The sequence below is a fragment of the Lolium perenne genome, chromosome 7, assembly GCF_019359855.2.
Source record: "Lolium perenne isolate Kyuss_39 chromosome 7, Kyuss_2.0, whole genome shotgun sequence".
NCBI lineage: Eukaryota > Viridiplantae > Streptophyta > Magnoliopsida > Poales > Poaceae > Lolium > Lolium perenne.
In genome coordinates, this window is record NC_067250.2 from 161,900,478 (window position 1) to 161,913,136 (window position 12,659).

Genomic DNA, 12,659 nt, shown 5'->3' on the forward strand with positions numbered 1-12,659 from the left:
CGAAAGCAAGATCAAGTGTATCGGGAACACACGCAAAACCACACGCAAAAGCTAGCAAATATGGTGTTAGGCGAGTGTTGTGGAAAACCAAAAGACAAATCCAAGATCGAGTATGTTGTTAAAAGTGGGTGAGGTCCAAAAATTAAGTGTCCAAATGGTGATCACGAAAACACGGAAAAGTTGTGGAACACACACACGAGATGAGCGGGGTTAGTGCAACCAAAAGTGAGCGGAAAAGTGTATGTATAAGTGCTCGGTGTCACACTAACACAAGGAGAGCCAAAGCTTCGGTTGCAAAGGAAGAGACAACAAGATTCACACGCGGCCTCTCTTCTCGTATCTCTCTTTGCTTAAAAGCTTTTTCTCTTTTGTATATGGTGGCACTTGCACTCGTTTGTATCTTTGGTGGCACGTGGACACTTTTGTATGTATGGGCGTATGGATGTATGGTGCTACTCGCACTCTTTTTGTGTTTTTGGGGCTTTTTCACACACTATGTTAGTGTGAGCCTCGCTTTTGCTATCTTGCCACACGAGTGTTTGCTTGGATGCTTTACTCAACACGACACACACACCTCACAATGCGGGGCCACGTGCAATGTCTCGCAACACTAAACAAGCAATGCTCGGGAGGGTTGGATCGCAAAAGGAACGAGGAGTTGCAAGTTATACCTCGATGTGTCGTAGGCGGTGATGATCACACAACTTGCAATATGGTGGAAGGATCAAGAGTACGTTTGCAAGTCGGGGTGCCGAGAGTGTCGTCGCTTGCGTCGTAGCTGCGGGTTAGATTTACACACAAGGCACTCAAACCAGAACAAGCAAACACAAAGGTGAAAACGTGGTCGAAATGTGGCTGGCCGAGCTTGGCTGGTCCCTGGCGGCAGTGCCGGCCTGAATCGGGCGGCAGTGCCGGCCTGGGCGGCAGTGCCGGCCTGGATGCGGCGGCAGTGCCGGTTCCTGACGAACAGCTCGAGCTGTTCTTCGCGAAAAGCGGCCCAAATTCGACCAAAACGTCAGAAATCGATGGAATTGAGGTCTAGAAAGTGGGGAAAACGTAGATCAACCAGAGGGGCACGAAATCCATGGATCAAAACCACTCAAAACGCAACCAAATCACAGATCGGTCAAAAGGCAATTTGGGGCTATTTTTTGGGAAATTTTCTAGAAACGAAATCGGGTGGGTGGAGGGTCAGATCTGCGGTAACCAAGAGCTGCTGATACCATATGATGAGGTCTAAGACCCCGTGTGTGGCCCGATCTCGCAGCTTGACCCCGAAATCCAAGGGAAGAGGTAGGAGAGCGCGAAGAACACGAAGAACACGACGAACACGAGGAACTCCGAGACTCACGCACGCACACCAACCCGATACACCCGATGCTTACCTCCGTGGCTCGATGGACCACGCCAATAGAATCTCCGAGGAAGAGGCACGTGGCAGAATTCCCGGAGAGAGATTGGGGTTGGAGAGGAAGAGCTTAGTGAGGGAGAGAGAGTAACTTGTACTAGAATCTCACTCAACAAGATCAAAGTCAACAACCAAGGTGCCTTGATTACAGAGGGATGATACCCAAGGGAGACTAAGCTCAAAGGTAGGTTTGAGTTCAAAACAAGTCTAACCCTAATCGGGGAAGGGGTGAGGAACTTATAGGTCCGCATTCGTACAGGGTAAAATCGGCACTACATAAATTATCCTGGTCCATAGATGCGAAATCAACGGTTGAGATGAAGTCAACAGGGCTTGGCCGGCAAAGGTCGGTGATGATTGGCCTACAGTGCCGGTGGGGGCCGGCAGGCCGTGGTTCGAGGCCGCAGCGTGCCGCTGGTCGCGTCTTCACTGGAAGGCCGGCAGTCGGGGCAGTGGCCGCAGTGCCGGGGTGAGCAGGCCGGCCGGGCTTGAGGCCCAGCGGTGCCGGGTGAGCAGCCGGCAGTGCCGGTGCCCGGAGGCCGGCAGGCCGGCCCGAGGGCGTCCTTCGGCGGCCACTCTTCTCCTCCTCCTTCCTTGTCCATCTTCGGGTCTGCTGCGACGTCCTTCTCTCGAGGTTCATATCTGATAACACAAAGCATATCGGCCTGAGGTAGCAGTCCATCCAATGGGGTATCAAGATCAAGGGTAGTGAGGAGTGAGTTCACCTTATCATGTAGCGCTTTGACTCGGGCTCGCGTCATCGGTCCACTTGGGGGACTTGTTGGTCTTGGTGTAGCGACGTCGGTGACCGGGGCTACATCAAGGACCCCAGCATCCCAGTATATGGCAAACATTATTTGCCGTATTTGTGCAGCTCAAGGACATTACTCGAAGGATTGTCGTAGGCCAAAGCTGATTTGCTTTGGTTGTCGCCAGGAAGGGCATATGCTGAAAGATTGCCCTAACAGAAACAATGGAGGAGCAAAGTCAGGAGGAGGAGGGAGTCATAGTGGGAATTCCGGAGGAAACTGAAAGAACAAGAAGCCCTTCGGAAAATTGAATTGTACCAGCCTGGAGGAGGTGATAAACTCAGACAAGGTGGTCATAGGTACGCTTCAAATACTCACTCATCCTGGCAAAGTACTTTTTGATACTGCTGCAACCAGATCATTCATTTCTCAGCAATTCATCATCAAACATGGGATAAATTGCACTAAGTTAGAAACACGCTCGCCACCACTGCTAGGTCACCGTCGGGATGCACCCTCAATCCCGTCCCCTCATTCGATTACTGACACACCAAAGATACCGCCGAGGCCAATGCCGAATGTACATGTTGATGCCAATACCGAACATGCATGTCGCTCTGGGCACGGCCACGCCACCCCGCTATGTTGGATGCCACAAACCACCGCGAGGTCTTTCCCTTCGCCACCACACTCCCCTAGCACCCATCTATACACGCCAGAAAGGAGAGACACTAGTTTTCTCTACATTGCTCGCGTTCGTGTCCGACACCGTCAGTCAAAGTGTTGAGGTAGTCGTCGATGTCCTCGACCATTTCTTATCTTCTTTCAATGGTTAAACGCGTCTAGATCATATTAATATAATGCGTCTGGTCTCGCCTCATGCAGTTCTTTGTGGACGTCGATCTCATCTCGGCACCCCGCAGGCCACCTCCTCTGTTCCATCGTTGTAGAGCTCCGTTTAAAAATCTAATCCTACCCGTGTATTGCCCCTTGTATCAACGTCATGGCCCCACTTGTCATTCGATATACCGAAGCCCCACTCGTCCGTGTTTTGGTTAGGGATACGGTGATGCTTACGTTCAAACAAAGATGGATGGTCTAACATGTCTTTGCGGGCTCTACGTGGCCCCACTAGTCAGCAGATAACGGTCAAAGTTCTTGACCCGTCAGGCAACCGGTCGTTCCAGCACTTGTGAGGGTTTCAAACAAGGGCTTGGGCAAAACTGAGGAAAAAATAAGCGGCTGGGGAGAACTGAGCACAACTAAGGACCCGAGGGCACGGAAATAGAAATCCCTAAATATTATGTAGTGGGCTTAGCACCAAACTATTAATGGGTCGCCCATGAACATACTAGACCTTCCAATAACCATAAATGGGCCTACCCTAAGAAACAACTGTACATTAAGATATTTATGGACCGACCCATCTACTAAACGGACCGTCCAATTCAATGTGTTGACCGAATGAGAAGATTAGGTTGGGCCGGCCCATTAACTAAAATGGGCGTCCAAGTTTGTGAGTTGACTAGTCAAACAAAGAAATTTGGCCTGACCCACCACCTAAGTGGGCTGGCCTACTTATCATGTTGACCGGCCAAACAAAGACATTCAGTCTGACCCACGTGCTTAGTGGGTCGGCTCGTCAAGATGATGGGACGGACAAACCAACTCCGATGGGCTGGCCCACGAGCTGAATTGGCTGGCCCATTTAGGGTTTAGGGTTTGACCAGTCAAACTAAGAAATTAGGCCCGTCCCACGTACCTAATGGACCAGCCCATTTATATAGTTGACTGGTCAAACCAAGTCAGATGTCCCGTAAAATCTTAAAGCGCCTTACAGGTCGGCTTGTTCACATAGCAAATCGCAGATGGTATGGCCCAGTAAACCACAATGGGACTCACGGTTCTAGCACGAAACTATAAGGGGCCTTTAGATATTATGTAGTGGCCTTAGCACGAAACTATTAATGGGCTGGCATGTGGAGCCCCGGACTTACCAGTCCAAGACTCCTGTTATGTATACAATTTCACGATCACAAGATCAATCCATCGTGAACACATAAGCGAACTGATACCAGATTACATCATCCATTACAGTACGGAATTAAAAGTATTACGGAAGTCTTACATCTTAGGCCATCAAGGCCGTAGTTCAACAAACAACAGTGGAAACAACTTGACTCCAAAAGCGGTGGAACCCAAGTCAGGCCTTTACCCTACATGTGACTGACTGGGAGAGCGACCTAATTCGCGTCTTCGGCGTCGTACTCCTCTCCGTAGTAGTACTGCTCCTCATAGTCTGACCAAGTAAATAGCCAGGACAACAATGCCAATGAGTAAGTCTGAATGTACTAGCAAACCACCTTAGAGAGAAATAAAAGATATGCAGTATGGCACTAGCAAGGAACAGGCACTAACTAGGGCGACAAGGAGCGAGAGGTAATTCCTCTCGAGAATATGACATATCTATATCTTTGTTGAAAAACTTTTTGTAAACAGTTTTCTTTTCAACACTAATAGGTAAGGGTGACCCATTTTTCCTTTTCGGCCATCAGAATGGCGAAAACAACCTTTCCAACAATTGACCGTACCTCCCAGGTACATTTCCTCCAGTCCCACTGGTATTTTCCCGTACCTCCCAGGTACATTTCCAAAAATCTTTTTGGAGAAACACATTTGAAAAACAAAACTCTTTAGCGTAGGTATCATGCCTTCCCAACCGTCCATGACTGCGGACACGACTATTCGAATAGTTTTCACTCTGCAGAGGTTGTACACTTTCACCACAAGATCCGGTAAATCTGCCGGGATCATCCCTGGTTCACCAAGCGTCACAACGCGAGGCTCGAATAACCGATCACAGTTTTTCATTTGCTCGCCATAGCCTAAGACATGCCGCCTGTTGTACCTCCCAACACCAGAGTACAAGGGTTCGTTTACATAGGAGTAGCAAATTCCCCGACCAGCTCGATCCTCCGGAATGCCGCAACCAACGGCAGGGAATTATTCAATGGGAGCTCGTAGGTTGTGCCCCTTCCATCGGTACGAGATGGAAAGGCGTTCCTAGTTCATCGGGAAGGCCACGGTCGATAGGTGTCCATGCTCGGATTACCCCTTACACTTGCAGGGCCCAAACTAAGGTGATACAAACTACTACGCTACGCCTCGTGCCCACTTTGGAGTAATATGGTTGCACTGTCTAATTGGTTAGGTTAAGTACCTAAGGCACCGAAGTTTTTGAAAACATTTTATCTCCATTTTCTTCCAGCAAATCTCTTTTTTTCAAAACACTTTTTATTTAAAAACCTCCCACTTGGCAGGGTTACCCCATTCCAAGGTTTTCGAAAAACTTCTTTCTCGGAAACATTTTCCCAAAACTTTTCCGAAAGGGCTCCCAACCTATAGTCCATCTTTTCTTGAAACGTGGCGACAAGGATGATAAGGTTGTAAGCACCATATCACTATTAGGATTTTGATCCGTAGGTACCAACGAGGGCTGCACCCTAAGGGTGGAATAATAAAATTTTGGGTGGCAATAACCATCCACATAAATAAATAAACCATGCAATTTTTATAAAACAACTAATAAATGCAAGAGCAAGATAATGTAGGATGATATATGCATCAAGAGGTGTCTTGCCTTGATCAGCTAAGTGTCCCTGGTCTTCCTCTTCAAATCCCCCGAAGTCACCTCCTCCTTCGTTTCCGGCGGCGTTCGAATCTAGCTTCGCAAAAAGAAAAGAAACAAGCAACACACCAAATCAACAAACCATACGAGAATAGTTCACACAAAAAATTGGTAAAATCATAGTGTACAAAGATTCACAATAACAAGCTACTGAAAGTGGATTCACTAATTTAGGGTTTTTAAAACAAATGTTGTGATTTTTATAAAACTAGCAATGACTTAGGGACCATTTAAATGGCATGCAGCATACCTACTGGAAGATATCAACACGTACAACACACTTGCACTGGAATCATCCACAGATAAATTTTTAAAACATACCAATGGATAGTTGTTACTAAACAGTACGAAAATTTTTAAAACATACCAATGGATACATTTTTAGAACACACTTGCACTGAAATTAAAACAGTACAGAAACTAGACCACACCAAATACTAAACACATAAGCATCAGAGTGGAATCAACCAGATCCAAGCATACCAATGGATAGATGTTACTAAATGTGATCTAACAACACTGGTTTGGCATTTTTCTGACTTGTAAAAGAATTTACAAAAATCAGATACTGAAAAGGTACCCTATTTCAGTAGAAAATCCTCAGAACTAAACTACCACTCCTAAAATTATTTCCTTTGGCACAAAAGTACCCTATCCGATATCTACAAATAGCACTTGGTTTTGGTCCACAAACATTTGTAGTACTCAAACTAAAATTCAAAGAAGAGCTCTCTGGACAATATTTGATTTGCAAACCAAACAATATCCAGGAAGCTACTGCATATGGGACCAGTGCCAAAAGATGGGGATTTACATCTACCGCACAGCAAAATTTACCTCATGCAGATAGGATCAACACAACTCTCACACTAAATAAAATAGCTATACTGTAACATTCTAGACTTTGGTTTATCTACACAGATCTACAACAATACATCACATGATAACATTTTTGTGGTTAAGATTTTTTTATGAGCGTCTAGAAATTCAAATCATCAAATTTGGGCGCTCGAGGAATAAATGGAATTTCAAAACCTACAGCAGATTTTACTGGCAGATTTAAACAAGAAAATAGAGGGAAGAGAGACGGGCCAGGATTCTGGGTCTGGCCAGATCCGGCCCAGCGGCACAGCGGTCGCGTGGGAGAGCCCGGGATTTGAATCCCGTGGCGGTCCCAGCGACAGGGAAGGGCGGTCCATGGGCGCATGCGGCAGTTCGATCAAGTGAGGATCGACGGCCGCTGTGCGTCGTCCTCCCCGCGCCATGCATTCTACGCGCGGAAATCCTAGGCACTGGCGGGAGGTGGTGTGCTCACCCTCATGTGCAGAAAACAGCGAGACGTGGCGTGTTGGATGCGGTGGAGTCGGCGCTGTCGAACGGTGGTCGCGGCGGCGAAAACATCATCCCTTTTCTGGCAGACGTTGACGGCGGTGGAAACGTTGTTCGCGATGGCGGCGTCTGCGAGCACACCTGGGAGGCAAAAGCATGCACGTTCGAGATAGGGAACAAGGGGGCTTCCAGAGAACCACGGGAGAGAGGAAATGGTGAAGCCTCCTGACGGTAACCTTCACCGGAAGTATGTGGGTGTCAAGCTCGCGCACGAGCAGTGGGAAGGAGAGGAGCTCCTCTCCTTTCAGGAGATGGGCTTGTGGTGGAGGGGGAGTTGTGTTGTGAAGGGGTTGGAAAGGAGGAGGTTTAAAGGGCACCACCAGTGCACGGTGCACCGGGTCCGTGGCGAGGGAGAAGGGCGGGCGGCAGCATGGGATTGGTCAGCCTGGGTGACGTCGCTGCGTGCCTGAGAGGCGGTGCCACGGCTTGGACGCATGCGCGCGTCGGTCAGAAACGAGAGGAGGGGAGACAAGACGGTGGCGTGGCTGCCAGCAGCCTATTCGACGAAACGAATGGGCAAGCTAGGGCGTCAGTGTGCAACGTTGGAGGCTAGGGCGTGGACCCTGGGCATGTCCACGAGGCGAGGACGTGTCGTTTGTGCCGAGAGGGAAAGGCTAGAGCTACCATAGAGGGAATGTGGGGTGGGTGACATGGTCCTGGCCATGCAGGCATGCACGGTGGCCATTGGGGGTCATCTGGGTGCTGTTAGTGGAAGGGAAGGGGTGAAGTGGCGCCAGGGAGTGAGAGGAAGAGAGAGTGGGCAGTGGAGCTTGTCCAAGACAACCAGACCGTGCCAAAACTGGAGGGAGAGGGAGATATCCACAATCAGACCTTGTGCATGTTCCCGAGGTGGTGTCCAAGAGAGAGGAGGGGAGAGTGGTCGAGTTGGGTTCAGGGCAGTGTGCAAGGGAGCTAGAGGTGGCTTGCCAACAGTTGGCATGCTGGTGTGGAGGGAGGAGTGAGGGAAGGTGGCAAGAAAAAGTGGTGGTGAGATGGCCGGCATGGCCATTCTCCCATTTTCCATTTTTGGAATTTTTGCAACCACTCCATAAGTTGATCCAGGGCAAGGCTAGGGAAAACCTATGATGAGCTAGGGAGATACTTGCTTGGAAAATTTTCAGAAAGTTGGTTTGGAGAAAAATAGGAAAAGAAATGGGGGAGGGAAAATAGGAGTAGACATGATCTTGGAAGATCATGATCACATGCAAGAGATCAATATGCTCTAGGGTTTTGCAAGTCTTACTTAAAGGAAAGCAAAAATAAAACGAGGGTCCAATGCTAATAGGGTTTTAGGTTTGCACCTAGGTGGAGATACAAGAAGCTAACCTACTGTAACGACCCGGAAAAAAAAACCTAATATTAGTTTTTCTCCGCCTTATTTTTCCGTGCCGTTCCAAAGTCATCATCATGTATACATCATAAAAATGAATTTTTACAAAATGAAATTTATTTGCAAATAAAAGTATTTAGTAGTTTCTTCTCATATGGTTCTAGAAAACCCTCCTCTCTCATTTTTCTTATTTTAGTTAAAACCAAAACAAATATTTTGGAACTTTGCAAAGTTATTCTAAAACCAAAATCTAGTTTTTCAAATCTGTCAAAATCCTCCTCTAGTCCTTTTGTTTGGCTGGAAGTTTTCAGCAAGAAGAGAAGAGAGGAAGTAGCAACCAGGGACCCAACTACCTGACCGACTTTTTCTCCAACGAAGCAACCCACCTAAGGCTCAGTACCTTTTCTACACGAGGAAGTTCATGTGGCTTTATTCTCCATCTCACGCGAGGAGCATGAGCCTCCGCTCGCTATCATCCTCCACCACCACAACCACTCCTCCTTTTCCCCATCCCTTTAAATCCATCAGAGGCCCCAAGCAAACCCTAGCCTCTCCCCTCGCGCCGCCATCTTCTTTTTCCTTCTAATTCATCTCTGTGTACACCACCGAGCGCCACCACCACAAGCTCGCCGTCGCGCCACCGTTCTATACAACCCCGCGTCCAACCAACGCCACCAGGAGCTGCGTCTCGTCGCCAAGATCTTCCTCGCCCAAGGAATCATCCGGGGGCGCCTCGTACCGACAGCAAATCGCGGATTCTTCTTCGACTCCGGCGAGGAAATCAACGTTTTTCGTCGCCACTGCTTCGTCCCCGTCTCCATCGAGCGCTCCGCTGTTTTCCTGGTTAGCTGGCGCGCCTTATCCCCCACTTCCCCGAGCTGGTTGATCACTTCATGTCGTCCCTTATTTTTGTCGAAACCTAACGGCTCTCCTTGTGCCCGAGGTCGCCACCATGTCCGTCGTCTCCGTCCGCGGTGACCCTCCAACCCGTGCGTGTTCCTGGCGTCTGCGTCTCCGACTCGTATGACTACAGCAGCAACCTCCCGGTGAGCACTCTCGCCGGTTCCATCTCTCCGTCAGTTTCCTGTGCCAATCCATGTCGTTCGCCTCCGTCCGCTTCTGGTTCGTGTCGCCTGAATCGTTTCCTGTTTAGCGAGTCGTCAGCTCAGGCCGCGCGTTTGCGCCAGCTCGTGCCCTCCTAGGCTTGCTCTATCACGGCGCCCCTTCTCAATACATGAATCAACTATAGTCAGCACGTCTGCTCCCTCGTCCGTTGTATTGTTGATCAGGTGATCAAATCGCCAATGCTACGTTTTGTATGTCTTTTATCTGTGCAATTTCATGTCATGTGCTTGGTTCAGTACACGAGAGTAGCACAGTTTGATCTCACCTCGTTCTCTACTCAGAATACCTCAGTATCAAATACACGTTGCAAATCTGTGTCCTTTTGGTTCGATTCCTGTGTCCAGCTCCATCCCATCTCTCTAATTCTATTTTCTTTTGCAAATCTTATCTATTTAATATCTTTTAAACTGTATCTCCAAATAAACTGTTTTATATATGAAACATGATCCGAAAAATGCAATGAATCTGAATATGCCATTCATATGCATCTTTTGATTTTGCATCATGTCGTGCTCATATAGTTTGCATCACACCTAATAATTAAATGCGGCGTATATCGGAATTACTGGATAAGAATTCTCCGCTCCGTTTAATATTAAATTAGCTCATCCATGCCATGTCTTTCCTATGGTAATCAATATTTAATATTGCCGGTAGAAAAATAACTCGAACCTAATAATTATTTATCGGAATTCCGATTCCGCTTAATTGGATAAGTGCATCGCATCATACCTTGCCATGTCATGCATATCATATCATGATCATGCCGATTCTTCTTTCGTAGTAGTAAATGGTGCATCCGTTGTTTGTTATAGTGCTTTGCTTCTTCACGGGTAGGATCACGAAGTGTTGATGTGAGATACGACGAGTTCTCCGACAAGTTCTTCTGCAGCATTTCACAGACGAGCCCTCTCTCTTCACCTATTATACACTCTCCCTCGCATTGCTATCCTTATGTTGCGCTTCTTTATCGAGTCACGTGTCCTATTCCACTTGTTTACCATAATAATCCTATATGTATCATTCCTTACCCATAGCCGTTGCTTGATGTGTGAGCCTTGCGAGTCGTAGGCGTGTTTAGGCTCTGTTGTTTATCTCGATCTGTTATCGGGATATGTTGGGTTGTTGGGAGGTTATCACATGCTATATCAGTTGTTGGAGATACACATGCTTTACTTAACTGTTAACAACTAAAATTGTAAGCAGAGGCATCTGTGAGCCCCTTTGCGAAAGCATCGGAACTTTGACTTGCTAATGTCCCCTAGGACCCGAGTTTTTGTTATCTGTTCCGAGATTGAGCGCTCTACCCGTACGTGGGGGAATGGGACCCCCATCACCCACTACCTTTTCTCGATTCTGTTTACTGGGAGCTACAACCTTGGTTTTATTTGCTCATATGCACGATGCACGATTTACTTCCTGTTGCCTTCGGGTGTTTATATTCTGTACTGTACTCATATTGCGTGCCGACTTATCCTTGGCCGGTCGTTAGTGCCCGCCTTGGACGCCATCGCAACCTCTGGGTCCGTATCGGAGTACGGCCGAACTTCGTCACGGGAAGCTTAGTTGGGTGGCTCCCATTAAACTTTCTCTTGCATTGGGAACGGTCTTGTTGTGAGACTCCACCTGTAGCAAGTGGGTTCGAGCATGCGTATGGTTACATTTGGGCAACCCCTGCAGGATGTACATCTTATCGATAAGCCGTGTCCGCGGTTATGGACGACTTGGAATTGTATAGCTTGATCATAGAACAACTTACACCTTTATGTTGTTGATAATAATTTGCTAATAACTTGATTAGTAATATAGCATTACTACAACCGATACCTAATAAAACTTGTCCACCGTTGAGTGCCTTTTACATTGCCTCTTCGCAATTGTTGGAGGGGATATGTGTAATCGGCTGGGTTATGTTTGTGTGGTATTTATCTGTTACCTTGTGCGCTCTCTTATCTTATCTGATTAGACGGATGTTGTAGCGTGTCTCTATTGGTTATAGTTTTGCTGCCGCTAAACCTACCATATAGCCCCCGGCGATATATATATTATACTCGCCCGGCGAGCATAGCCATTTCTAGTCTCGCTAAGTACGTGCCGGAGTTCGTTCCTTGGTACTTACTCTCGCCTTTTCCCCTTTCTCTTTTGCTTCCTCCCTCTTGTCGGCAACCGATGGCCCGACTTTGACAGGTACAAGATGACGACGTTAGCAAGGTTACCCTTCCGGTTTGGCCTGGGCAGGGTTATGGACGCCACTGGTTATCTTCAGGACTCTTAGTCCAATTTGTATCTTGTCCGTACTCGGACGTATTCGATCATCTGTATGATTTGGATCTTTGTATTGTATATTTGTATCTTGACTCGTTGGAGTCGTTGTTGTAATATATGTATCTTGTGGGCTCTATTGTAATCCTGTTGTAATGTTACCGCTCGTGTTAATTCCTCTGGCATCACGTGTGTGATTCGTCGCGCACGTCGTGTCGGAGGGCGTCTCAGAATCGATATCGTGCGGATTTCGGCGGGATCACTGGAATCCTCAGGATACCGGTTTCGGGGCGTCACAAGTTGGTATCAGAGCTCAGGTTGACGGTACCCCAATAGTCCAGCCTGTAGGATAACCTTGCCAACGGACGTTGTGTCTAGTGTCAAAACTATTTTTCTGAAAAGTCGTTGGATATATCTGATTAGCTCTGAATTTTTCTCCTTACCTAAATTCTTTCTCCTCTTATCTTTGCGAGTTTTGAGTCTTCTCTCTTATCTGCTTCTCCGAGTCTTAGGTTCCGACGTGGGTTGGACGATCTATTCCTTCACCTATTAGGACCGATCTCTGAATATTTCTGATAGAAGAACATCACCGACGGCTAACCTTCGTCTTCTCCATTGATGTCATCCATGCCTCTTTGATCTCTCTACAATTCTTTGTTCTTTGGCTCCGTCGAATCTTCGCTGACAACGCTTGTCGATATCGTCAAT

The 12,659-nt window shown here is 47.6% G+C and overlaps 1 long non-coding RNA gene across 2 annotated transcripts; it reads left to right on the forward strand.

Moving 5' to 3' along the window:
- The first annotated feature begins 8,821 nt into the window (after positions 1–8,821).
- Positions 8,822–12,096, forward strand: LOC127300966 (uncharacterized). Of its 2 annotated transcripts, XR_011748961.1 has the most exons (3): positions 8,822–9,407; positions 9,508–9,610; positions 10,505–12,096. It is a non-coding gene; the product is annotated as an uncharacterized lncRNA (long non-coding RNA). The 2 variants fall into 2 exon arrangements; XR_007851718.2 differs by having other exon boundaries at positions 8,822–9,610.
- The last annotated feature ends 563 nt before the right edge of the window (positions 12,097–12,659 follow it).